Source organism: Macaca fascicularis, chromosome 1 (genome assembly GCF_037993035.2).
Source record: "Macaca fascicularis isolate 582-1 chromosome 1, T2T-MFA8v1.1".
NCBI classification, from domain to species: Eukaryota; Metazoa; Chordata; class Mammalia; order Primates; family Cercopithecidae; genus Macaca; species Macaca fascicularis.
In genome coordinates this window covers 9,614,297-9,641,045 of record NC_088375.1, presented here as the reverse complement: position 1 = coordinate 9,641,045, position 26,749 = coordinate 9,614,297, and the positions used below count along the sequence as shown (strand labels likewise).

Below are 26,749 nucleotides of genomic sequence, written 5' to 3'. Positions count from 1 at the left end.
TCCTATCTAGGAGCATGGAATATCTCTCCATTTATAGTTCTTCGATTTCTTTCATTGGCATTTTGAAGTTATCCTTGTGTAGATCTTTTACTTTTTTTTTAAGTTTTATTTCTAAGTCTGTCATTTTGTAGAGTGCTAATATAAATGGTATTGTGTTTTAAATTTCAATTTTTCCCTGTTCATTGCTGGTTTATAGGTAAGCAACTGACTTTTATGTATTATTCTTATATCCTGAAACCTTGCTAAAATTCCGGGAGTTTTGTGTTAATTCTTCTGGATTTTCTACATAGAGATTCATGCCGTCTACACACAAATTAAGTTTTATTTCTCCCTTATCAATCTGTATACCTTTTGTTTTATTTTTTGTCTACCTGCATTAATGAGGGTTTCCAGTACTATGTTGGAAAAGAGTAGCGAGAGGGTAAATCCTTGTCTTGTTTCTGAACTTAGTGGTGAAGAAATTTGTCATCAAGCTTCTTTTTTAAGTTTACTGGGTTTGTGGAGTTTCTAGGTAGAGAATTTAAGTGTGTTTTGCATGCCTCCCTTATCTCAGTCCTCTCGTTCTGACTCCTGGCTGCTGAACTTGATCTAGGAGAAAACTTACAGATGAGAGATACTTTATTTGGAATGATACCATGGCAGAAATAAAATTTTGAAATCTGAAGGACTCTCTCAATCCATCATATAATCTTCTCTGTACCCAAATGTCACTTCCATAAATGAAGATTAAATTAGCCCATTGAATATTTGATAACTCACACATGTTTGTCAGCACATGTCATTTTTTTTGTAGAAATAACAGAAATGTCAGTAGAGTGCTAAATTGCACATCAAAATATTCTGATTTTTTTCCCTCAGTATGTTTTCTCACAGGTCATATTTTTAATATTTAACATGTGGCCTATTTGGTTAGTATATATATTTCTCTAAAAATAAACTGAATATTCAAATCTAAACTTTTAAAAAATGCCTAATAAAATAAAATGTTTGTCTAAAAATGCATGAGGACTGCAGGTGGCTTATGAATGTTGTATTGACTTTATAAAAAAGCATTACATAAGTTTTTCAAAGTATATTAATCAACCAGAAAATATCTCATATCTGTGTAACCTTAATAGGGCATCTAGGGTAATTTGCAATTGTTCATGTGTTTGTTTGTTTGTTTGTTTGTTTTTAATTCTGGGGTAAGGATACTGTTAGGGTAATATATATTATCTTACCTTAAAAAAATTTCACAATATTTATAATTGAAGAAGAGCTACGTCTGTTGCAGTCATTTTTCTACCATAAACAAAGAGGGAATTATTTCTGAGGACTTTAACTTATTTATTTTTCCAAAAGCTTGCCACATGGCTTCAAATGCATTCCACACAAACAATTATTGTGAGAAATGAGAAGTGACAATGCATTTAACCCCTTGCATCCTATTTTTTGACAGGCAGAAATTTGCATCTTAAATGAATAACATGTGATGGAATATGCCAAACTGTCATCATTTGGCCAAAATGATACAAAATGATTGTGATTTATTTACCTCACAATAGATAAAAATAAAGTACTCTTAATAAAAAGTTAGATGCCTAAAATGTACTATATTTTATGTTTATTAAGACAAAAGCTCAGTAAAAAGTCTCTGAACTTCTTTGGAGCATGAGCTATGAAATTGAGACTCTGCTGACTTTTGGCTTGGTAGCTGAATGAGATTGTAGGATATTATAACCCTGGTCATCTACCTTTTACTATCAAGAACTTAGATAACTGATGATTGCTCTCTCTCTCTCTCTCTCTCTCTCTCTCTCTCTTTCTCTCTCTCTCTCTCTCGTCGAGATTGCCAGAAAGTTGAGCTTTTTGTGTGTGCTTACTTGCAGCAATCATTTGCAGGCTAGTCCTGCTAATGTAACTCTTTTTTTCTTCATTAGCTAAGATTTGAAAGAATTTATAGTATGAACAGAGGGGTAACTATTCCCAGGAGGGGAGAACATCGTAAGCAATTATGCAAACACATTAAATAAAGGAAAATAGCTGTATGTTAAGAAATTTGCAAAGAGTTTCCGAAACCTTGAAAATATCATTTTAAACTCTGACCTTCAGCTTATCTGTAAAATGGGCATCGTGATACTCGCAAAAAGCTGCTATGAGAATTAGAGTGGACAGTGCATGCGAAGGTGCTTAGCACATGAGATAGACTTAGTAAATATTAATGACATTTCATCTCCTTTGGGTATTTTTTGAGCTCCTATTCACATATCAAATAGTTTAATACTGTTATATCAAAGAGTATGGTTAAACCCAGATTGTTTCCCACTAGCTGTATGAGATAGCAGGTGTCCACAACCTCATGAAGCTTCAGTTCCTTTACTCTGAAATGGGGAAAAGCGGTGCATGAATCTTGCAGGACTTCTGGGCGGATTAAAGCAGGGCCCCCTAACCCTGGGCCACAGATAGGTACTGGTCTGCTGTGGCCTGTTAGGAACCAGGCTGCACAGCAGGAGGTGAGTGGCGGTCCAGCGAGCGAAACTTCTGTATTTACAGCCACTCCCTGTTGCTCGCTTTACTGCCTGAGCTCTGCCTCCTGTCCGATCAACGGTGGCATTAGATTCTCATAGAAGCACAAACCCTATTGTGAACTGTACATCCAAAGGATCTAGGCTGCACGCGCCTTATGAGAATCTAATGACTGGTGATCTGTCACTGTCTCTCCCATCACACCAAGATGTGACCATCTAGTTGCAGGAAAACACTGTCAGGACTCCCACTGATTCTACATAATGATGAGTTGTATAATTTTTTTTTTCTTGTATGTTACAATGTAATAATACTAGAACTAAAGTACACAATAAATGTAATGTGCTTGAATCATCCTGAAACCACCGTCCTCCTCCCCCTTCCATAGAAAAATTGTCTACCATGAAATCGATCCCTGGTGCCCGAAAGTTTGGAGGCCACTGAATTAAAGGAGACAATGTAAGTAAATCTTGGCTTATAGTAAGTTCTTGGAAAGTGCTAATTGTGTCTTATCACTGATTACAGTATCTCAATAAAACCTTGACACTTGGGTTAGGATTATTTATTTCCCTCAATTTATAAATGTGAAAGCTGAGGTGCAGAGAGGTTAAGTAACTTGCCCAAATTCACACAGCAGATATGTGACTAAACAAGAGTTCAAACTTCCCGACCTCCCAAACCTCACTTTCCTATTTATTTTACATCACTTGCCATTCTTATGTTTTTCATTTAGACCATAAACAAATTAGCAACATGAATTTATCATCAACATAATATGGCTTATACAGTTGATCCAGAATTTAGTGAAGCATATATAATACATGAGGTTTTCAATTACCAGTCATTATTGATGGTAGCCAGGTCAAAAGTATCTTTCAGACATTCTAGAAGAGTCATGGAGTTACAAATTTTTAACATCTGAAATCTGAATCCTTTGCCCACACCCAGGCACTACTTTTATCTTTAGAAATGAACGTTTTTTGAAAGACTCATTTTGGAAAGCAAGGTTTTGATGGTCTTTGTCTTGTATATTCTACTTTAAAATTCAATATGGTGAACCAGGAATAAAGAATCAGTGCACGTGATGAGATAAAGACAGTTTCTTCCCAGCACTTTGAGAGGCTGAGGTGGGCGGATCATGAGGTCAGGAGTTCGAGACCAGTCTGGCAAATATGGTGAAACCCCTTGTCTACTAAAAATACAAAAATTAGCTGGACATGGTGGCACGTGCCTGTAGTCCCAGCTACTCAAGAGGCTGAGGCAGAAGGATCGTTTGAACCTGGGAGGCGGGGGTTGCAGTGAGCCAAGATCATGCCACTTCACTCTAGCCTGGGCAACTCCATCTCAAAAACAACAACAACAAAAAAAAACCATTTCCATGCGTTTTAATTTAATTGCTTTTTAAAGAGCATGAGGAAAGACTAAGTTACTCAAATACATTTTGTTGACTATCTGTAATAAGCAAAAGTAATCAGTTCATTAAATATATGAAGGAAAATAGTAAATATAATGGAAGCCATTCAAATGAATGTGGGTTTGAACTGAAATCCAGCCTTCACTTAACCCTGCTGCCACCTCACCTCAAATCATTCTCAACTTCACTGTTAAACTGTATGCATATTATAAGTGGGAGGCTCATTTATTGGTTGTAGTGTCTCCCAAACTAAGGTCCATCAAGGACATATCCCATGAGATGCTCTTGGTGGAGTATGGAGAAAACAAATATGACCAAAGGTAGACAATTTGTCAACCCGGGTTAAGACCCCTTCGATTTTTCTACAGGCTTGAAAATTTTCAGACCCCGAAGTTTGGGAGAAAAAAGCCAGAGGCTATTGCCAATATCCTGATAGAAATTAACCTATTACTACAGTTAAGAGCATTTCAGGTCACGATAGGAAAATCTGTACATCAGTATTTATTAAGGAAAAGTTTCTGGGCAATAGTTGCAGGTGAAATCTCCTTGTCTGAAAGACAGAGGCATGGTGGCTGGGCTACCAAGGGATCAGCAGTCTGCCCTATCCCATCCCTTCTCCTCCTGAATTTAGCCCAGTCTATATTTGACACAAAGACTTAGTCCACAGACTAGTGAACTAATATATTTGCATTGCACAAATTTACCTTTGAAAAGTTTTATGCATATATTTTTGTGTCAGTTGGCATTTTTATTTAAATTTTGCCAATCATTTGTTGACAGGATCACTTCCTCTTTCACTTCCTCTTTCCAGATACCTATTTACAAAGTAAAAGTCTCTATTTTTTTCATCTTTACCTTTCTGACTTTTTGGATTACTGCTATCTAATAATTTATAGTAAGATTGGTATATTTTTATCCCTCTGTGCTCAGAATTAGCTACTGAAATTGACATCTGTTTACATAAATTTAGTTTAAGGGTATAATTTGGAGATAATTTGAATGTAATTCCTTCAATGTAAATAATATAAAAATGTAGCATGTTATGTACAATTTTCTAGATAAATAAAAATTTATACAGATGCTCCTCTAAGAAACTAAACTAAAATTCTAAATTTAAACTAAAATTCTAAGATTACATATTGTAGTTGAAATCAAGCATCCTTTATGAGATGCACCAAATATAGCCTCTTCTGTATGTTTGAAGACATACCAAGATTAACTTGCAAAATTTGTTGTAATTTCTTATTTGATAATAGAAATCTGGTTTTCTATGATTGACACATCAATTGTTAGTGATTCATAAGTTAATCAGCTCATTAGTTGGGTTAAGGCAAGCATACGTATTCTCTTTTTAATCATCAAAAGAAGATCTACCTTGAAATGAATTGTTAGTAGACATATTTTTAACACAGAGAATATTCAATATTAATCAAATTTATTTTGACTTCTCAAATATTTTATCCATAAGAGAATTATTATCTCTGTTTCCTTGCCATTACAACTTACCTTGCCATTTTCATGTGGTTAAAAACTAGTTTTTACTCTTTCACTTTTCTCTCTCCTAAGGCTCAAAATGTATTGTCTCATATACCAAATACCAAATGTTTAACTCGAAATGTACACAGTTATTGCTGAGGAAAAATTATTTTGTTTAACCCTCATAATATATTAGTATTCTTGTATCCAAGAAATACATACAAACATTTAAGTTGAAATCAGGAATATGTGGGGATGAGAATGGTTGATGTCATAAGTACTCCAGTATTTAACAGTGATATGGTTTGTATGTGTCCTCACCTAAATCTCATGTTGAATTGCAATCCTCAATGTTGGAGGTGGGGCCTGGTGGGAGATGACTGGGTCATGGGGGTGGATTTCTCATGAATTGTTTAGCACCATCCCCTTGGTGCTGTCCTGGTGATAATGAGTTCTCATGAGATCTGGCTGTTGGACAGTGTGGCACCTTGCTTGCTCTCTCTTGCTGCCAATCCCGCCATGTGAGACACCTGCTCTCTCGCTTCACCCTCCACCATGATTGAGTGCTTCCTGAGGCCCCAGACATTTGTGTTATGCTTCTTGTACAGCCTGCAAAACCATAAGCCAATTAAACCTCTTTTCTTTGTAAATTTCCAGTCTCAGGTATTTCTTTATAGCAATGCAGGAACATCCCAATACAAACAGGTATAGCAGGTGTGTCACAATTTAAGTCAGACCAATAACTAAAATAGCATCCTAACCAGATCTTTCCAGCTCTTAGAGCACTAAGCTCCCTTAGGAAGATTTGATATTGACCCTGTTTTAGGGAAGCTTTGATGTATTTGCTGAGGCATTTGTTGATTTTCAAAAGGCAACTTCAACTTAAGGCATTTTGTACCTACATAACATACTGTTAGTACAAACTTATGAAGGGTTTCCAATATATCCTGATAAAAATCCTCTCTCTTTGGAGTTATATAATTACAGAGCACAGAAATAAAATGGAATTTGACCCAATATGAACTTGAAGGAATCAGGATTGGCAGTGAGTGTAAAAATAGACATACAAAGGAAATCTTTTAGAATATAGTTTATTATTCAGGTTTGTATTAAGATGAATTAGATGGTGGTCCTCCCACAATTCTGTGGCAGCATCCAGAATTCTATTATATTTACTTCCAATTACTGCAGCAAACCTAGACTTCAACTATTAGCCAAAGGCTAAAGATACTCCTTTGCTGTTGCCAACATGTAGACCAGTTTCAGGCTTTCCAGTGGTGGACAGATGGTCATTCCCAGGCTAATATTGCCTTATTTCCACTTGCCTTCTTCCATGCAAGAGGAGCTATTTTAGACCTTTAGAGTTACGGCTCCAGTGAAGTCAGAGGCTTTGGGAAGACAGTGAATCTCTGAGGATGTAAGAAAACAGTAGGCCTTCTTCTTCCTCCTGCAAGGCAGCTTCCTTCCAGAATTATTCACTGAAAATCTGTGCTTCACAAAATCCTCTGGAATTCTCAAGTGGTGACATGATAATATTGGTTTTCTATCATTACAATGAATATAAATATGCATTTTTTTATTTTTCACTAAATATTTGAAGTGATTTCTGATGCTGAAATACAATGCCATGTGAATTATGCTAAATTGTCCAACGACTTCTTCATGAACTGGTTTTGTAGACAGGCATGAAATGTTATTGCACAATTGGATGTGGGTTGTGCGCATAGCAGAGGGATGTACAGCCAGCCTTCCACCCCCGCAGATCCAACCAATCTCAGATTTAATACACTAAACAACAACAACAACGAAATAACAGTACAACAATAAAAAATAGCACAAATTCAAAAACCAGTGCAGTCTGACAACTATTTACATGGCCCTTACATTGTACTAGGTATTACAAGTAATCTAGGGATGATTTAAGGTACATGGGAGAATATATGTAGGGTATATGCAAATTCTATGCCATTTCATATGAGACATGAGCATCCAAGGGTGTTGGCATTCAAGGGGCTCCTGGAACCAGTGCCCCAAGGATACCGAGTGATGACTGGATATTTTGTTTTTTGCCATAGTGTTCTTCTTACAGTGTGATGAAGAAACACCCCTATCAAAAGACAGGTGTATGTTCTCACCCATTGAATGTAGGCAGACTGTTGTAACTTCCTCATCCCGTAAACAGTGGTGTGTAATTTCCAAGTCATGTCACAAAAGCCTTTGTGGCATCCTTCTTGCTTTCTTGAATTGCTTGTAAGTAGGGAGTTGTAGGTACCATGTCACAACGATCTTGAAGAAACCCTGGAGAGTGAGAGGGTCACATGGAGACACGCTGAGGCCGTTGGCCACCAGCCAGCACCAACCTGCCAGCCATGTGAGCGAGCCTCCTGGAAGCTGGGGCCAGGGTCCCACCCAATCCCTTAGTAGATCCTCCGGGTCTCGCCAACATGTGACTACAACTGCATGAAAGACCTTAAACAAGACCTACTCAGCCAAACTCTTCCAAAGTCCTGTCCAAACAAAACCAAGAAGGGTAAGAAATGATTATTATTGTTTCAAGCTACCACATTTGGTGTGATTATTGTATGCAATAATAGGTAGCAGACACTGACTTTGGTTGGACATGTATGTTCTCTGCATATTCTGCTTTTATGCATGTGGAGAAATGGGCTTTCTGGGCTGCTGACAATCAGGAGGTAGAGACATTGTTTGGGCTGATGCAGTTAGGCTTCGAGTCTACTTTCTCCTTCCATGTACTATGTGGCCTTACAACTGCTGAGGTTGGTTTGAGAAAACGGAACTCTTAATGGGTGTGAACATTCCTGTACAAGAGTTCATCCATCATGTGTGTCTTTCTAGAAAGGTCATACATAGAAAAGTTAGTGGTGTAGCAAAATTCTGAGCTTTTCAGACCTGGCAAAATGCTTTGTTGAGTGTATAGTGTTACTACTCGTGTCCATTATGAACCATGAGCCCAGGAAGGCTCTGCCGAGACAGGCTGCATTTCCTCCAGCCTCACCCTCCTAAGATCAGGCATCCTTACTAAGGGAAGCATAGAATTTAGCCCGCTGTGTGTGGGGTGGTGTGGATTCTTCCCGCCTGTCTAATCCACCCAAGAAACAGTAGTGAAAAAAAGAAGAAAATGACAAAAATCGAGCTGATTGCATATGTAGATAATATATGCTATATGTACATGTACATAGAATGTATACGTATTATATTTATATATGTATGGTCATTTTTGACCACTCACAGTGTATCAGACATGATAATTTTCGACGTGTCAAGTTAGAAATTACCATTCTACCTCACTAAATTATCTCAAAAATCTTGATACCTACTATTTACATATTTTATAAATTAAGTAACCTAAGTCTAAACAAGACGACTGGTCCACAGACCAGTATCCTACATGCAAGCTACAATAGGAAAATAATTTCTCAGCAGTGATGTTTTGCAAGTGAAAATAACATTTAAAAATTACAGAAAAGCTGATGAATGGAAATAATCAGTGACAGATGTGGTTTAAGATAAAAATAAAATCTGAATCCATTTTCCCCAGTGTGTAAAAATGTTTTATGTTGTTTCTTGAAAATTCTCATTCGATGACCCTCTCTAGTTGTCATATTAATTCTGAAATTCTGATTTTAGTCGATTTTCATTTTCAAAACAGAACCAGGAACAAAAAGCATACCCTAGGGGCATCCAATCAACAATAAGCAACTATTGTATGTTTGTTGGAACATATGTTTCAGGAGGGCTGAAAGCATAGCTGAAGTGATAAGATATACAAACAAAATCAATGGGATAAAACAGTGTGATGGCATCAAGTAAAATGTTTTTGTTTAGATTTTTGTGTAGTATAGAGGTGACAACCAGAAAAGGAGTTGTCAGCTCACAAAATTGAATAAATGAAATAATAAATTAATGAACAGAATATTTCTGATGGGAAATCACACACAGCACTTTATTAGAAAATAGGAGCTACAGGATGAAACTGACCAGCAGGGGATGCTGAATTATGGTCGTCTTGCAAAATTTAATGCCACATTTCTCAACTTTAAAGTATTGAACCCACCAAAAACACTAAACCTGCATCCCACCTTTGTAACACTTTTGAAAACCCCATAACCTCACCTGCTGTTAATTCTAGATCTTTACAGATTCCAAGAATATGTGTGTGTGTGTGTGTGTGTGTGTGTGTATTTGCATACATGTGAGTTTCTCATATTATTTGCCTTTTTAATTTTTTGAGAAATAGGCCTTGTGTGATTTTCCAAATAAGTACAAATTGTACTGACAGCATATATTTTTATCTCCTCAAGAAGACAGTTCCTTGTCATTGTTCTTTCCAGCAACCTGACATTTTATTTAAGTAACCTGTTCTCCACTTTGTAATATGTTAGCTATCATCCCAGCAAAATTGTTCTGCATCTCTACAGAGTGGTAGTTTAGTTTTTTTTTTTTTTTTTTTTTTGTGGAAATACTGACAGAGAATTCCATTATTTGTTGCCAAGACCCCTCTCAGGGTTGGTTAACTACATGTGCAACTAAAATTGGATAAATGTAATGAAGAAAATTGGTATTGTAGAGGTTTCACTGTTACATAGAATAAGTGAATTCTACCAACTGAATTTATAACCTGAGCGTGAAAACCAGATCCTTTTTCATATTTAAATATTAACCAGGGTAAGCCATGTACTACCTTAACAATAAAAATAAATAAAATTAAACAAACACACACAAAAAGTTTGAAGAAAGAGAATGATAAAAGCTCAGTGGATTCTTTGAGCTGCAGCTTTTTTACTGTGTTGCCCAGTAGCCGGGCTTAGGTCAGAAGACTTGGTCAAGAAAGGTTCCTTCCAGCCATGGCTCTTTGAATTTTTCTTAAATCTTTTGTGTTTGAAGATGTCTAATTATTTTCTATTTTAATACTTGGATAAATTAAGAATTGTTAGAAATTCTTAATTTTTGTTAAGTATTAATAAAGTAAAATTTTTTTTGTAAAGTAAAAGAGAATAAATTCAAGCATTCCAATCTGGTAAAATATCCTTTACAATGTACTAACCGGACTATGTTATTGAGTGTTTTGCCTCATTTTTGTTATACAAATTTTCATGTATTAAGATGATCCACAGCAGGGCACAGTGGTTCACACCTGTAATCTCAGCTCTTTGAGAAGCCAAGGAGGGAGGATTGCTTTAGCCCAGGAGTTAGAGACCAGCCTGGGCAACAGAGGGAAACCCTGTCTCTACAAATATTTTTAAAATTTGCTCCCAGATACTCGAAAGGCTGATGTAGGAGAACTGCTAGAGTCTAGGAGACTGAGGCCACAGTGGGCCAGTGATCTCACCACTGCGCTCCAGCCTGGGCAACAGAGCGAGATGCTGTCCCCAAAAAAGAAAAAAAATTCACATGATTTTTACTTCCCTAGCACATGACATCATGTTGCTGTATCCTGATTTGACTATCAGTTACTGTATTTTTAAATATTTTGGTTTTCTTTTTCTTTCTATTTTTTTTAAACTTTATTTTACCTGTAAATCATATATACAGATTATATACAGATTAAGCTATTCACTTAAGATCTGGTCCCAAAGTTCAACAGAAGTTGAACAACACAAATCATAACATTTTCCCAGATTGTTCTTTAGAGAAAATAAATGAATGAACTGACAATATATGCATACATACCACATTACCTTCTCCCACCCACCCACCATTTTATATAACAGCTTAATTTTTTTTTATTTTAATGCCTTAAAATAGATTTAATTTGCAACTCTCCAACTGCTTTCGGAGTGATGCATTTTTCCACAGGACAGTTTTCTTTTTATTGTTGTTTGGAACAAGGGCATGTAGGCAAAAGATGTAAACACTGTCCACAGCCTGTTGCTTCCCCAGTGGTTCTCAACCTCAGCTGCATGTTGCTATCAATTCAAGAACTTTGAGAAACCCCGATGCCCAGGACACCCCAATTCCAGTTAAATCAGAGTCTTGGGAGTGGTACTCAGGCATCAGTACATTTTAAAGCTTCTCAAATGCTTCTATCAGGCATCCAGGTTTGGGAACGACTCATCTCAAATGATCATGGAGTCTCAGCTGGGTGTGATGGGGGACTGGAAGGAAAACAGTAGGCTTAGCTTTATTATATAGGACAATCAGAATTAAACTGTGTTGTCAGCCTTCCTCACATCTAGTGCCCTCAAACAAACCCTTCCCTGACCCTGATTCTTCTCTCTTTGCCTGCGTCCTTGCATGTCACAGTCTTTCTGGATTGAAACAGTCCATGAGAGAGGTCTCCTGATCTAAACTACCCTGTAATTAGCCTGATAAGTACCTCATCTCCTACTTGTATGCTTTTTCTGATCTATTTCCCTGTAGAGTGAAATCTTATTTTCTGAACATCCAAATCTTGATATGGTTGTACTGTCAATGAACAACTGATATTTTTACATGAATTAGGAGACACAACAATTCTACTTCATCCCAGTGTTTTTTACCAGCTACTTGGCACACCTGCCTACTGGATTTGACCTCTGTGAATACCAATGCTGGCCTGGGTGTCAGTATTTGCTGGCACCCCGTGTGTGGGTTTGTCTTCCCTTAGCTTTACCCAGGAAGACATCTGGCTTAGCAAGCACACTACTGCTCTGATTCCTTTGCTTCTATTAAGTGCAAGTGAATGCACTTTATGTTGATGGTGTATTGCATTAGACTAATTTCTGGATCAGCGAAAAAGAGCCCTTTTTCATTTATCAGACATTTTCTTTCTTACATCTTATTTTCCGCCAGCTTCAAACCATGTCTGCCTCACCCATGGTGATAACTATATTAATAATGATGAGAATAATTAACCTGCATTGCAACCTTTTTCCATCCTTATAACATAAGTCATGGCTGGGTGCAGTTGCTCACCCCTGTAATCCCAGCATTTTGGGAGGACTAGGTAGGAGGATCTCTTGAGCCCAGAAGTTTAAGGCCAGCCTGAGCAATACAGGGAGACCCTGTCTCTACCAAAAATATTTAAAAAATTAGCCAGGCATAGTAGTGCATGCCTGTGGTCCCAGCTGTACAAGAGACTGAGGTGGGAAGATTGCTTGAGCCTGCGAGGAGGTCAAAGCTGTAGAGAGCCGTGATCACGCCGCTGGATTCCAGCCTGTGCAACAGCCCTGTCTCCAAAAACAAAACAACAAGCAAAAACAACAAAAACGAAAACAAAAAAGCCGTAAGTCTTTTACAAATGCTGTCTCCTTTAATTTTAAAAACCTACAAAACAGTTACTGTATTTATCCCCATTTTCCAGATGAAGAAACAGTAGATTGAATAATGTTTATTGACCAAGGTTCAAGAAATGACAGAGCTGGAGGATTCAAACCTAACATTGCTGAATTCCCAGAGCCTGAGCTGTTGACCGTGTGTTATGAAAACCGGATTTCTTAAAAAAAAAAAAAAAAAAAAAAAATTGAGGCCCTTAAAAAGTTTAGTCCTGAGCTCCATTTACATCCCCTTTGTTCCCACTCCCTGCCATTGTTACCTACATTTCCTCAAGCACTACTGACCCACTGATTGTTCCTGGATCTGTGACAACTGCACGTCTTGCCATGTGCTGTTTCTCAGGTCTGAGATTTTTGCTCTCTCCTTCAAGGTGAACTCCCACTCGTAATTTTCAACTTAGTTCAAATGTCAAACAGTTCTATGTGAAGCTCTAACTGAGCCCCCACATCAGTCATTTGTGCTTTTCTCTGTTCTTACGGTACTTGGTAAATATCTCGATCACAGTGTTCATCACTTACCAGCTAATAGCTTTCGATGGTTTAACCTCTGTAAGCCTCAGTTTCCTCATCTACAAAAATAAAGACAATCAAATAACTTATCTCAGAGGCTTATAAGAATTAAAGGAGATCATGAATGTAAGATATTTAGCTGTATGTTATATAATAAGCATTTAAAATCTATTAACTGTATTTCATTACCATCCCCTTGTACTACAACTTTCGAAATCTTTCTTTTCACAACTGCTTTCTATGAAAGTGGACGTGATGACATGCATTTTATATTTCCATGTTTTGCAAAGTTCTCAGCACAGAATGGAAATATGTGGGCTTACTTAACTCAATTTCTAAAATGATGACCCTCAAAGGGCTGATAGGAGGATTAAAAGAAAATGTAAAACTGATTAGAATAGAAAGACTTTAGTAAGTGTCAGCAACTATCATTATTTAGTAAGTTTGAATAAATGAATGGATGCATTTAAAGGGAGTAAAACACTTGCATATCACTATTTTCTTATGCAGAGATGATGGCAAGTCACAGTGGTTCATGTCTGCTAGCTCATAGATAGACCTCTTTGTGTGATGAGATGTGACAAGTCTTTAGATTTTTTTCCTATTAGTACCCGGCGGCGCCGATTCCTGCTGTTGTTCAAGGAGTATCTGAAGTGTTGATCAGCGAGAGACTTGGCAAATCTTGCTGACATGTCTCTTCTGACAAGAGGATAAATGCTTTCCACAGATCCTTTCTGTCCTGCACTGGTCTTTTGGCTGACCATCTGTTTGAAAGTGCAGGGCATGATGGTGACCGAAGAAATAAGGTGCCCTTCTGTAAATTTTGGTAATCCAACTACAGTACATTCCAAAGCATGACTGAACAGCGTACCTGGTAATCTTTGTTACAAATATAACCTGCAGATAATGCAGCAGCAGAGGTTAGAGATGGAAATAAAAGGACATTAATTTACTTTGGGCAGGCTGGGCGCAGTGGTTCCTGCCTGTAATCCCAGCACTTTGGGATGCCAAGGCAGATGGATCACCTGAGTTTAGGAGTTCGATACCAGCCCCACCAACATGATGAAACCCCGTCTCTACTAAAAATACACAAATTAGCTGGGCATGGTGACACACGCCTGTAAATCCCAGCTACTTGGGAGGCTGAGGCATGAGAATTGCTTGAACCTGGGAGGCAGAGGTTGCGGTAAGCTGAGATCACGCCACTGTACTCCAGCCTGGGCAACAGAGGGAGAGTTGGTCTAAACACAAGAACAAAAAAAGAATTTGGGATAGAGACAGTCTAAATAAAATATTTTTTTCCAGAATAACCCCCAACAATAATATGAATATTCTTCTTCTCGTTCAGGCTTAAAGGAGCCCTCTATACCTGCTAGATCCTCTGTTTCCTCGCATTTACTTCATAATCCATGATGTTTTTATCTAGTTCTTGATGGAATGGTTCAGAAATGGTTTCCTTTCAAGAAAAAAAATTAGATTTAAAAAATCTTTACCAAAGAAATGCATATGAGTCTTGCTTTGTTTTCGGAGGTGATACATCACACCATAGCACGTCTTAAGTTTATAGAGTACCAGATGCTTTGGAGTGATAATCTGAAAGGGAATATGTGAAGTTCCAATTTCAAATGTCTTTGATTTTGAAAGCTAAATAACTGATATGTTATAAGATGCCTTTTGGGTGTGGTGGCTCATGCCTGTAATCCCAGCCCTTTGGGTGGCCGAGGCAAGGCAGACTACTTGAGGTCAGGAGTTTGAGACCAGCCTGGCCAACATGGTGAATGCCTGTCTCTACCAAAAATACAAAAATTAGCTGGATATGATGGCATGTGCTTGTAATTCCAGCCACTTGGGAGGCTGAGGGAAGAGAATCACTTAAACCCAGGAGGCGGAGGTTGCAGTGAGCCAAGATTGTGCTGCTGGGTGACAGAGTGAGACTCCATCTCAAAAAAAAAAAAAAAAAAAAAAAAGATGCCTTGTTAATTATCTGTTACTATTACTTTACTTGGCTAATTGTATATTTTTCTGTATCTGTCCGTTTGTCATTAATCTTTACATTAACCTAATAGCCATTATGTTCAGATGTTACTCTGTGCAGGTTCCGTGCCTGCTTGAGGTTCTCCTCTCAACCCTTTTCATCTATTAGAAACAAGTTTACTGGACTAACTTTTTCTTTGACGAGACTCTTCAAATTATTTTTTTGTTACGTTTGTTGGTACTCTTCTTCAAATATAGATCAAATTAATTAATTGGACCACTGAGTCAGCTACATATTTCTCAACTCCTCAAATTCAACTTTCTATCCCAACAAACTGAAACTAATATATTTTTAGCTATATTGCTTGATCCATTAAAATTTATGCTGACATTTAAAAGGCAAGCCACTCCAAGCAATGTGTCTGTAAAAATTAAATTAATAATGAAAAATACTAAGAAAATGGAGACTTCCAGAGTGTGACTCACACTAATGAAAAAGAAGCATTCAATAGAAACTCCCAGTGCAGGGTTCCAGGTATTAAACTAGGTATACAAAGTTCAATGGATTTCAGTGGAGCTATAGTAAGTATGGCCTAAGAACTAAAGGATACTATAATTGAAGAATAAAGTGTGTGCTTGATCCTTCACCAAATGGAGAATATCCATAAAGAGGCAGAAATTATGTAAAATAACAAAATGAAAACTTAGAGAGGAGCACAAAAGCAGACTTGAGACGGCAGAAGAAAGACCCAGAGACCTTGAAGATTGATGAATAGCAATTATCCCTGGAAAAAAAAAAAAAAAAGAAAAATGAATAGCCCCTCAGGGACTGTGGTCTATACAACATCAAGCATACCAATGTATGAGAGTTCCGAAAGAAGAAGGCAGAAAAGGCAGAAAACAAATATTTGCAGAAATAGTGGCCAAAGCGTCCCAAGTTTTGTGAAACATATCAATTTACATATTCAAGAAGCTCAATGAACTACAAGTCAGAAAAACATAAAGAGATCTATGTCCAAACACATCATGACCAAACTACTGAAAGATGAAGACAGAGAAAACAAGATAGAAAAACTAAAAACATATTAGACACTGTTATTAGGATTTTTTTTTGCAGAAATTGACAAGCTGATCCAAAACTTAATATGGGAATTCATAGGACCCATGAATTCATAGGACCCATATAATATGAATAATAATAATTCATATAATAATAATAACAGTAATAATAATAAAATTACTGCGCCAGGCCTAGAATGGATTTTTAAGATGGAGTATATTTCTTATATGTAGGAGTTGGCCAGGTGCGGTGGCTGATGCCTGTAATCCCAGCACTTTGGAAGTCCGGGGCAGGTGGATCACAAGGTCAGGAGATTGAGACCATCCTGGCCAACATGGTGAAACACCGTCTCTACTAAAAGTACAAAAATTAGCTGGGCGTGGTGGCACACACCTGTAATCCCAGCTCTTCAGGAGGCTGAGGCAGGGGAATCACTTGAACCTGGCAGGCAGAGGTTGCAGTGAGTCGAGGTCACGCCACTGCACTCCAGCCTGGGCAATGGAGCAAGACTCCATCTCAAAAAAAAAAAAAAAAGGATATGTAGGAGTTCCACTCTACTTGATAAAGTTTAACATTAAGATCCTGAAAACTAGAAAAATGTAATGAAAACTAGAAGATTAAATATGAAAGTAATTAAGAATATTGAAAAAATAGATGATTAAGAAAAAGACCCTCTGGTGAAGTTTAATACAATCTCTTCTATAAATCTATGCATAATCACCTCTAAGGAAATGAGAACACCAAAGATTAAAGCAGATTCAGCTAAAATATTATTTATGTCTTTAAGTGCTTTTCACTAATTCATTAGTTGCAATAAAAAGTTTTTTTGTTTTTTGCAAAATGACCCCATAATGAAAACCTTAAATTAAATAATTTTGAAACATCCTTTAATTCTCTATATTGCTCTTCTGGAAATAATATATTTTGAAGCACTTTCACTTCCCTTTAGATGAGAAAAGGTCAAATAACCTCAAGTTTTCTTCTTTTTTTCAGAACAGAAAAACATTCTGTCCCTTCTTTTCATAAATTTGCGTGTGGATATGATTTTTTAAAAATACAGAACAAGGCCCCCATTACTAAGCTAAACTTTCCATGATTGTAAAACACTATGCCAGCAATGGAGCTAAACTGGCTGCCACCTTGTGTTAGTCCATCCTTACACTGCTATGAAGAAATGCCCGAGACTGGATAATTTATAAAGAAAAGAGGTTTAATTGACTCTCAGTTCCACGTGGCTGGGAAGGCCTCATGGTGGAAGGTGAAGGGGAAGAAAGGCATCTTCTTCACAGGGCGGCAGGAAGGAGAAATGTGGAACAAAGTGGGGAAAGCCCCCTTAGAGACTGGGTGCAGTGGCTAACACCTATTATCCAAGCACTTTGGGAGGCTGAGATGGGTGGATCATCTAAGGTCAGGAGTTCGAGACTAGCGTGGAGATTGAAATCCCATCTCTACTAAAAATACAAAAAAAAAAAAAAAAAAAAATTACCTGGGTGGGGTGGCAGGTGTCTGTAATCCCACCTACTCAGGAGGCTGAAGCAGGAGAATTGCTTGAACCCAGGAGATGGCGGCTTCAGTGACCCGAGATTGCACAACTGCACTCCAGCCTGGGCAACAAGAGTCAAACTCTGTCTCAAAAAAAAAAAAAAAAGAAAAAAAGAAAGCCCCTTAAAAACCATCAGATCTTGTAAGAACTCACTGACTGTCACAAGAATAGCATGAGAGTAACCACCCCCATGATTCATTACCTCCCACTGTGTCCCTCCCATGACACGTGGGGATTATGGGAGCTACAATTCAAGATGAGATTTTGGTGGGTACACAGCCAAACCCTACCACATCTCTCCTATCCCGTTGATTCTGAGGCTGACTTAGCAGCTCTTGCTAGTTATGGGAAGGTCTCTGCTTTTTTTCCTCACCATAAGTGTTGAAATAAAGATGCTCATTTTAGGGCTGGATGTAGTGGCTTATGCCTATAATCCCAGCACTTTGGGAGGCCAAGGCAGGCAGATCGCTTGAGGTCAGGAGTTCGAGACAAGCCTGGCCAACATGTTAAAACACCATCTCTACTAAAAACACAAAAATTAGCCAGGCATGGTGGCAGGTGCCTGTAATCCCAGCTACTTGGGAAACAGGCACAAGAATTGCTTGAACCCGGGAGGCAGAAGTTGCAGTGAGATCGTGCCACTGCACTTCAGCCTGGGTGACAGAGCGAGACTCTGTCTCAAAAAAGAAAATTTTAGAAGAACGTGCATACTGATTTGTACATATACATATTGAATGTTCAAAGCATATTCACAGAATATTACCTTTATTTGCTGAGCTGGTGGTACTAATTCCATCTGATGGACTGGGATATGGATCGCTGGCTAAGTTAATGTCATATAACTATGTACCGATGCCAAAGTTAGCCACATCTTACTTCCAGACATTTACCTTATTTCTGGTTTCAAAAATTATTAAATCTTGGCCGGGCGCGGTGGCTCAAGCCTGTAATCCCAGCACTTTGGGAGGCCGAGACGGGCGGATCACGAGGTCAGGAGATCAAGACCATCCTGGCGAACACGGTGAAACCCCGTCTCTACTAAAAAATACAAAAAAACTAGCCGGACGTGGTGGCGGCGCCTGTAGTCCCAGCTACTCGGGAGGCGGAGGCAGGAGAATGGCGTGAACCCGGGAGGCGGAGCTTGCAGTGAGCTGAGATCCGGCCATTGCACTCCAGCCTGGGCGACAGAGCCAGACTCCATCTCAAAAAAAAAAAAAAAAAAAAAAAAAAATTATTAAATCTGAAAATTACTTCTAGTTTTAAAGGGATTCTCTGAAACGGAAAACAGATAAAGACAAGTTGTTGTATGGTGCAAAGTGACGGAAATTAGGCCAAATCCAACCTAAGTTTGTATCAATTTCCTTATATGTAAAATGAAGCTAGTATACGTTTTTGAGGTTATTATGTAGATTAAATGATAAGGTTTATACATAGAACATTTAGTATTTTACCTAGTTCACATAAGACCATCAAGAAATAGTCATAAATTATAAAAATAATGATTTAACTTTGATTTTCGTAAAGTTATCATTAAATGAAAGGTTCAGTACCACTGCTGGTAGCTGCTAAGCTTCAGTAAAGACTTATTTTGAAGATGCCATATTTTTTATAAGACTGCTAATCCGTTCAAAAATAGTCTACTACATGCCAGGCACGGTGCTAGGTGCTGGACATAGAGTAGTGAGAAAGAGTCCCTGCCCTCAGGCAGCTTACATTTTAGATGGCTCTATTAGTATAGAGCAGCTTATTATATACAGGAGCAGCTTGGGCTGTTCCTACAGCTTTCTTGCACCAAATAAGTGTACTTTGATCAAAACCTCAGAAGTGGAATTAATTCAGCACACAGTGTTTGCTGAAGGAAGGGGGATGCGCAAAGAAGAACTTGGGGATTCACCAGGGTACCAATCAACCAATGCCAGTGTCCCACACTGGCCCAGAATCCACATACTATGAACTTAAACTCACTTGGAGAAGTCCTCTAATAAAAGGATAATATTGGTATTATGTACATCTCATACTTAGAGCAAAAACCTCTCCATGTATGTTGTCTTCTCTCTCCAAAGGGAGAATTCATTATATCCCTGCCATATTGCCAAGTTTAGCTAGAATTTTGAGTGGAGCCCCAATCACCAAGTCTTACTTAAGATGCCTTTAGTTCCTATCTAGTATATTTTCAGTCCTTCCTATTTCCCTTTGTTCCTTTGAGCCCTGTGTTTTTAGCACCCCAGACCCACACTGAGTGTGGGTTCTGTCCTATGAAAATGCTCTTACACTCTTGTTAGTAAATTATTCGGGCTTCTGTGTTGCTCTTGAGTTTTGGTTAGGCCTAAGACATTTATTCCATGGGGAAGATTTTGTTTTTCCCTTATCCCTACATTTATTTCTATTTGGGGATGTCTTTTTGCGCATTTCTGACCTGAAGCTGCTCTTGAAACTTCTGAAACTTGTTTCCTAAGATCAAGGAGACAACATCATGGAGGTCAGTGGCTATTAATGGGCACAGCCACAGGTTAGTCCGGAGCAAAGATAAGGGCTGCTAAAGAGGCCATTGACCTGGGATGTTGGATACAGGGTGTTGCAGTTTGATCCTGCACCATACCTTGAAGGCAGCCTGGCCTGGAATGGCTAATGAGGCTGAGGCAGGTTAGATATCATAAGCGTAATTAGATGAACAATGTGCATGTCTTTTTAACTGCAAGCTAGCTGAGGGTGTGAAAGGGTACTATTTAGACCCCATCATTATATTGCTAGCTCCTAGTCTAGGGAGGTATCTTAAATATGTTGACCCAAATTCCATCTGAATTCAGAGTCAAGGAAGCAGTGACAATGTTGAATTTATGTGGCTTATCTTCACGGTTTCAGGTTTGCTTAGGTTTGATTGATTACCTTCAGTTCTAACCTCAGCTTTGGTTTTTCAGTTCCCCCAAATGGACAGTGTCTTGAGGAGCATGTGACTTGAAGATCTTCCATTCTATAATTTACTTAGAAATCCTAGCTGGAGGACATGGTTACAAGTATTCTTCTGGCTACAGTCATCCTCCTCCTGTTGCAAACAATCTCTATGGAGATGAGAACATAATCGTAGTCATCCTTGATTGCTTACTGCAGTTATCTTTAACTCTGTCTTGACATTAAAGGAAGTGTTATCAATTCCAAAGACTAAGGACAAGTTTTAAAATGTGTAAATATTGTAATTCCAAAACATACCATAGACACAGACACGTGCATATCCAAGATATTAGTAAACCATTATCCACTCAAGGTAATTATGTGAGTTCTGAGTCACAAATCATTTCCCTTTAATACAAAACTAGGAAAATATCCAAAGACTAGTGAAGATAGCCATCTAAGTACCCGGGCTGGTAAACGTAAAACAAGGAAACCCTGGTTGTAATGTTTTTTATGTACTTTTGGCTGCCTGCCTTCTTACTGTATTTCCAGGAAAACCAAGGTCTTTTCAGATTTGAGAATCAGTTATGCACTGGCTTTTTGAGTACTTGAGAGTTATTATGCATCCGAGTGGATGGTTTAGAAGAGGTTGTAAGGGAACCATTTTCATTTCAATCTAAATGCATATTTTGCAACCGTTGATGTATTCTGATAGAAAGCTTCACATCCCAGAATGGATTCTATTAGGTTTTAAAATGATAATTAAATTTCATTTTCTTTTCTTTCTTTGGCTTCAGAGTTGACTGTTAAGTGTCACTTTTTTGGGCTTTATCTTTGGGTCTTCAGCATATTTTACATGCCTGAGGTATTCTTAGACTGATTGCCAACCTCTTTGCAGTTTCTTAAAAAAAAAAATACCCTTTTAACTGCTCCTCCAGTCTAGATGTCTCCTGGACTAGTGTCAATTGTTCTTTCTCTTTTCTCATGTGACTTAAATGGTACATCATCCTGTGTTAGGCTGTTCTTGCATTGCTATAAAGAAATACCCGAGACTGGGTAATTTATTAAGAAAAGAGGTTTAATTGGCTCCCGGTTCTGCAGGCTGTACAGGAAGCATAGCACTGGCATCTGCTTGACTTCTGGGGAAGCCTCAGGGAGATTTTTCTTATGGTAAAAGGCTAAGCAGGAGCAGGACCTTTACAAGGTGGGATCAAAGGGAGGTGCCACATACTTTAAACAGCCAGATTACTATTGGGGACCCCACCAAGCCATGAGGGATCCACCCCCATGACCCAAACCCCTCCTGCCAGGCCCCACCTGCAATGCTGGGGATTACATCTTAACGTGAAATTTGGAGGGGACCTCCAAACTCTATATCAGTCACTAATGAAGACCCCCTTCTACCAGTAAGGTTCAGAATTGAATTCCATTTGTTCCCTAAATACTTACTTGATTGCTTTTATTTTAAAAATGTTTGGTCGAATAGCTCTCCAATACAGAATTTTGCTCATATGGCCACTTAACTCCGTTCCCAAAGTTCGTCCATCCGCATCCTAATTTCTTATGTGCAAAGGGCTTGTGATTACACTGAGTTCTGCAATTTACAGTTTCACTCCTGAAAATCATTCTTTTATTAATTAAAGAATCAGATTAAGATTTGATTTCCATCTTTTCCCACTCACTGGCTAATTTGGCTTTGAAATTCAGTCTATATGAGCCTTAACGTCTATGAAATATGGATATTATTAACAATGATGGAAGAGTGTTAAAAGAAAATATGCATGTAAATCAGTCATAAGTGCTTGACTTGTGGGTAGACACATGAGCAGTGTTAATTATGATATTGCTCCAGCTGAAAAGGTTGAAAGGGCAGAAGAGAAAAAAAGAAGAAGGGAAGAGGGGAAGTAGCAGAAGAAAGGAAAAGAAGAAAGAGAAATGCAAGAGCATGTAATGGCTAAAATAATGAGATGGTAGCTTAGCCTTTTAGGAAGGTTTGCCAAGTATCACTTCCTTTAATTTACATAGTTCTCATCTTCCATGCAATTACAAAGTGTGATGAGAGTCTCTCTGAAATTTATTGTTTTCCTTTCCTTTCTTTTTCCCTCAGGAAGATGCCAATAGAAACTGCTTTTCAGTTTCTCCCTGCTGGCCCTTTGCCCTAACTTTTGACCTCCTCTCTGCATTAGCTAAACTCCACCTCACCCCTCTATCAAACAGCTTGACCACTTCTTCGCTATTGTGACAGCTCTGATTCATGAGAGGACTCTATCCCCTGCCGCCAAAGGGCTGTTTCAACCCGATTAGATAATGTTGGAGCTAGACTTAATTTAAATAGGTTTTGAAGCTGCTGTCTCTATTTTGTAAACTATATATTTTAAAAATCTACTGATTTTTGTCTAGTTAATTCAGCTGTCCTTACATAAACTTCATTTAAAAAGTCGTTGGAACATCAGCATAGCACATGTGGAATAAATATAGGAGTTAATTTTCAGTACAACTGGTCTTTAAAGTTTAATAGTCAATAAATATAAACACGAAATGACAGTTGCCTCATTACAAATGTAAACACATATATAAACCTACCCAGTAGCAATTTGAAACAAGCTTAGGAATCCACCTCCTACTTTTGTTATGCCTGAGCCTTTCTTCATCAAGGCTATCTTTCCCTTTGATTTATTAGTTCCTTCCTTACCACTGTGGCTATCAAATAAGGGCCCTAAAATAGTTATTTCTAATGAAAAATAACTTTAGGATTTTAGCAAAGAGAGAAAAAAGACTCTTCATATAACCCTTTCAATTAAAGAAAACTGAGCTACAATGTGCATTTTTATCCAGAATATCACCATTTGCCCCAGGCCCACCCAACCCTTGGTGTGCTTAAGACATGGCTCTGTCAGATGTAAAACTCTGGACATAACTGCTGTGGGGAAGAAAAGCCACCCACTCATGCCCAAGAAGCTGCTTCAGATTCCCTGATGATCAGGTTCAAGGTCATTTTTCTGTACCTTCTTTGTTAAAAGATGCTTTGATTACACAGAATTCTTTCAATTTTTTTGGCCTTTGTTCTCTTATAATTCAGTGAGAATAAGAGAATGTCAGTTGCTTCAGCAGTTAGTGACACTGGTTAGAACTCCCTTCAGATGAAAGTCTGAGGCCCAGATGAGCTCTGAGCTGGATGTTCCCCAGTGGGGTTAGCCTTCCACAGCTCTCGGAGCACAAAGACGATTTTGAGTCTCAGCTGTCACTCTTATCAAATATTCTTACCCTTTTGCAGCAATTACTTTTGTCACTATTGCTATTACGGTTCTGCTAAAATCTCTCTTTCTCATATTTCTGTAAAGTCATGCACTGCATAATGATGTTTTGGTCAACGATGGACCACTTATACAAGAGTAGTCCTATAAGATTATAATACTGGGTTTTTTTTGTTTTTTTTTTTTAGACAGGGTCTCACTCTGTTGTCCAGGCTGGAGTGCAGGGGCCATCTTGGCTCACTGCAGCCTCAACCTCCCAAGGCTCAGGTGATCCTCTTACCTCAGCCCCTGATTAAGTGGGACCATGCCCGGCTAATTTTGGCATCTTTTTTTAGTGGAGATGGGGTTTTGCTATGTTGCCCAAGCTGGTCTTAAATTCCTGGACTCAAGCAATCCACCTGCCTCAGTCTCCCAAAGTGCTGGGATTACAGTGTGAGCCACCGCACTGGCCTAATACCATATTTTTACTCTACCTTTTCTACGTTTTGATGTTTACATACACAGGTGTTTCCCATTGTATTCAGTACAGTGACATGCTATACAGATAGCCTTAGAAGCAATAGGGAGTATGATAGAGCCTATGTGTGTACAAGGTTATACCATCTTGGATTGTGTGAGTGCACTCTATGATGTTTAGATGACGAAGAAGTCACCTAATGATGCATTTCTCAGAATGTGTCTTCATTGTTAAGTGAGGCATGACTGTATAAGAAATAAATTTATTTTCAGCACGTGTTGACTACTTTATCTTAACAAAATGTTAACATAGTCTAGCCTTTACTACAGAAGTCGGCATCATAATATGTAGATTGCTTATGCTAATGGGGAAACGTTAAGGTAAACTATGTCTATTTTAAGTGAAGTAAGTGGTTTAAATGACTCCATTTCAAAGAAAACTTCACTTCAGTAATTCTTTTAAAAAATCTGCCTCTAAGTGTTTCCATTCCCAATAGTAAAATAAATAGACAAACAAACAGCTCTTACTAAAACAACAGTAATTTGCTATCTTGCACCAGAAGAAATGAGATTTCAAATGTGGAGAAGGTCTGGGATAGTAACACCACTTTTAGAAATTACACATTATGTTTGTTTTAACATAAATTTGAATTCAAGGAAATTTTCGTGCTCTCAAAGAAACTGAGGAACTTCAAATAAGTTACCTACAAACACACAGTCTCATTATTTTCAGCATACTAACTTCTAATTTTTATTAATTTACCATACACAATATTGCCTGTAATTTTAATTAACTAATACATGCCATTTTATATTCTGCATTTTACATACATTTACTTATATCAGTATAAATTCCACATTTCTTATAATAATAAAGTATTATATAAGTTTAGCAGTTTAACATTCCATAATGTTAAACTGTTCCCCTGTTGTTGTGTGATGGTGTTAATAACAGTAGTAACAACAGCTACCATTCATTAACTGTTCACACAATAAATACTATGTTAAAAGCATCGTTTATCAAAGTAACGAAGAATCTTGATTTGTCATGTGGAAAGGCATAGATTTTAGAACTCGGTATATAACAAGTCCTTGAATAACTTTGTTTAATTCAACTTTATTTTCTTATAATTATAATATTGGCGGAAAAAAATGTTAGTTGGGGCCAATGTCTGTGTGGAGTTTGCACAAACTTCCCATGTCTGTGTGGGTTTTCTCCAGGTACTAAGGTGAGCAAGAACCTATCAACAATGTTATGTGAGGACTTACCATACTATTATCTGTGTGACTTTAGTCAAGAAAAAAAATTCCCTATTTTTTTCTTCATCTTCAATATCTTCTTGTGAACACATACAAATAATAGCTGACTTAGAGGTTGTACCTCCCACTGAGCCTCACATGTAGTAGGTGTTCAAGAAATGAGGGAATATTGTTACTGGGAGCTGCCTAAAGTTGACTTACATCCATAAAATGAGATTTATTTCATTTTGTGTGTATTTCCAGATGGATCTCCAGGATAACTAAATTGTCAATGCCACCTTCAATATGCTATGTTCATTTTTTATTTTTATTTTTATTTTTTTTCTAGACAGAGTCTCACTCTGTCACCCAGGCTGGAGTGCAGTGGTGTGATTACCTCTCACGGCAACCTCCACCTCCCAGGCTCAGGTGATCCTTCCATCTCAGCCTCTCAAGTAGCTGGGACTACAGGTGTGCACCACCGTGCCAGGCTAATTTTTGTATCTTTTTGTAGAGATGGGGTTTCACCATGTTGCCCAGGGTGGTCTTGAACTCCTGGACTCAAGCAATCTGCCTGCCTTGGCCTCCTGAAGTGTTGGGATTTTAGGCATGAGCCACCATGCCAAGCCAATTTTTTATATACCAAATCCTCACCAAGGCTGCCTTTCTGTCATTCTTTCTTTACTTGTTCATTCTTCACTTCTTTCTCTCAACAAATATCAGAACGTGTTGCACACCTAGCTGTCTGGAAATCACTGCAATACTCCAGATTGTAACTGCTGTGAAGGAAATTCCTCTATTCAACAGGAATCAGAAGACCCTTGTGCAGTATAGGCAGTAGATAGGCAGAGAGGGCTGGTAGATAGGCAGAAGTATGTATGTGTGAGCATTTTTTAAAAAACTATGTCTGTCTTCCCCCGGAAATTATAATTAATCATCTTGATATTATACTATATCAGACAGAATGACCAAGATTTAACCTCCTGGGAAAGACAGATATACAAACAGATGATAATACAATATAATATTATTATATTATATACATTATGTACAAAATGTTATGGCAGTATATTTGTGCCTGAGGGACTAGGGGTTGGTAAGAATTAGCTTTTGAATTATTATTTTTTGAAATGAGTAGCAGTTTACCAGACAAAT

The 26,749-nt window shown here is 38.0% G+C and overlaps 1 protein-coding gene across 11 annotated transcripts in view; it reads left to right on the top strand.

The window, feature by feature from the left end:
- CHRM3 (cholinergic receptor muscarinic 3) overlaps positions 1–26,749 on the top strand; it is a 516,344-nt gene that overhangs the window by 131,470 nt on the left and 358,125 nt on the right. The window lies entirely within an intron of this gene.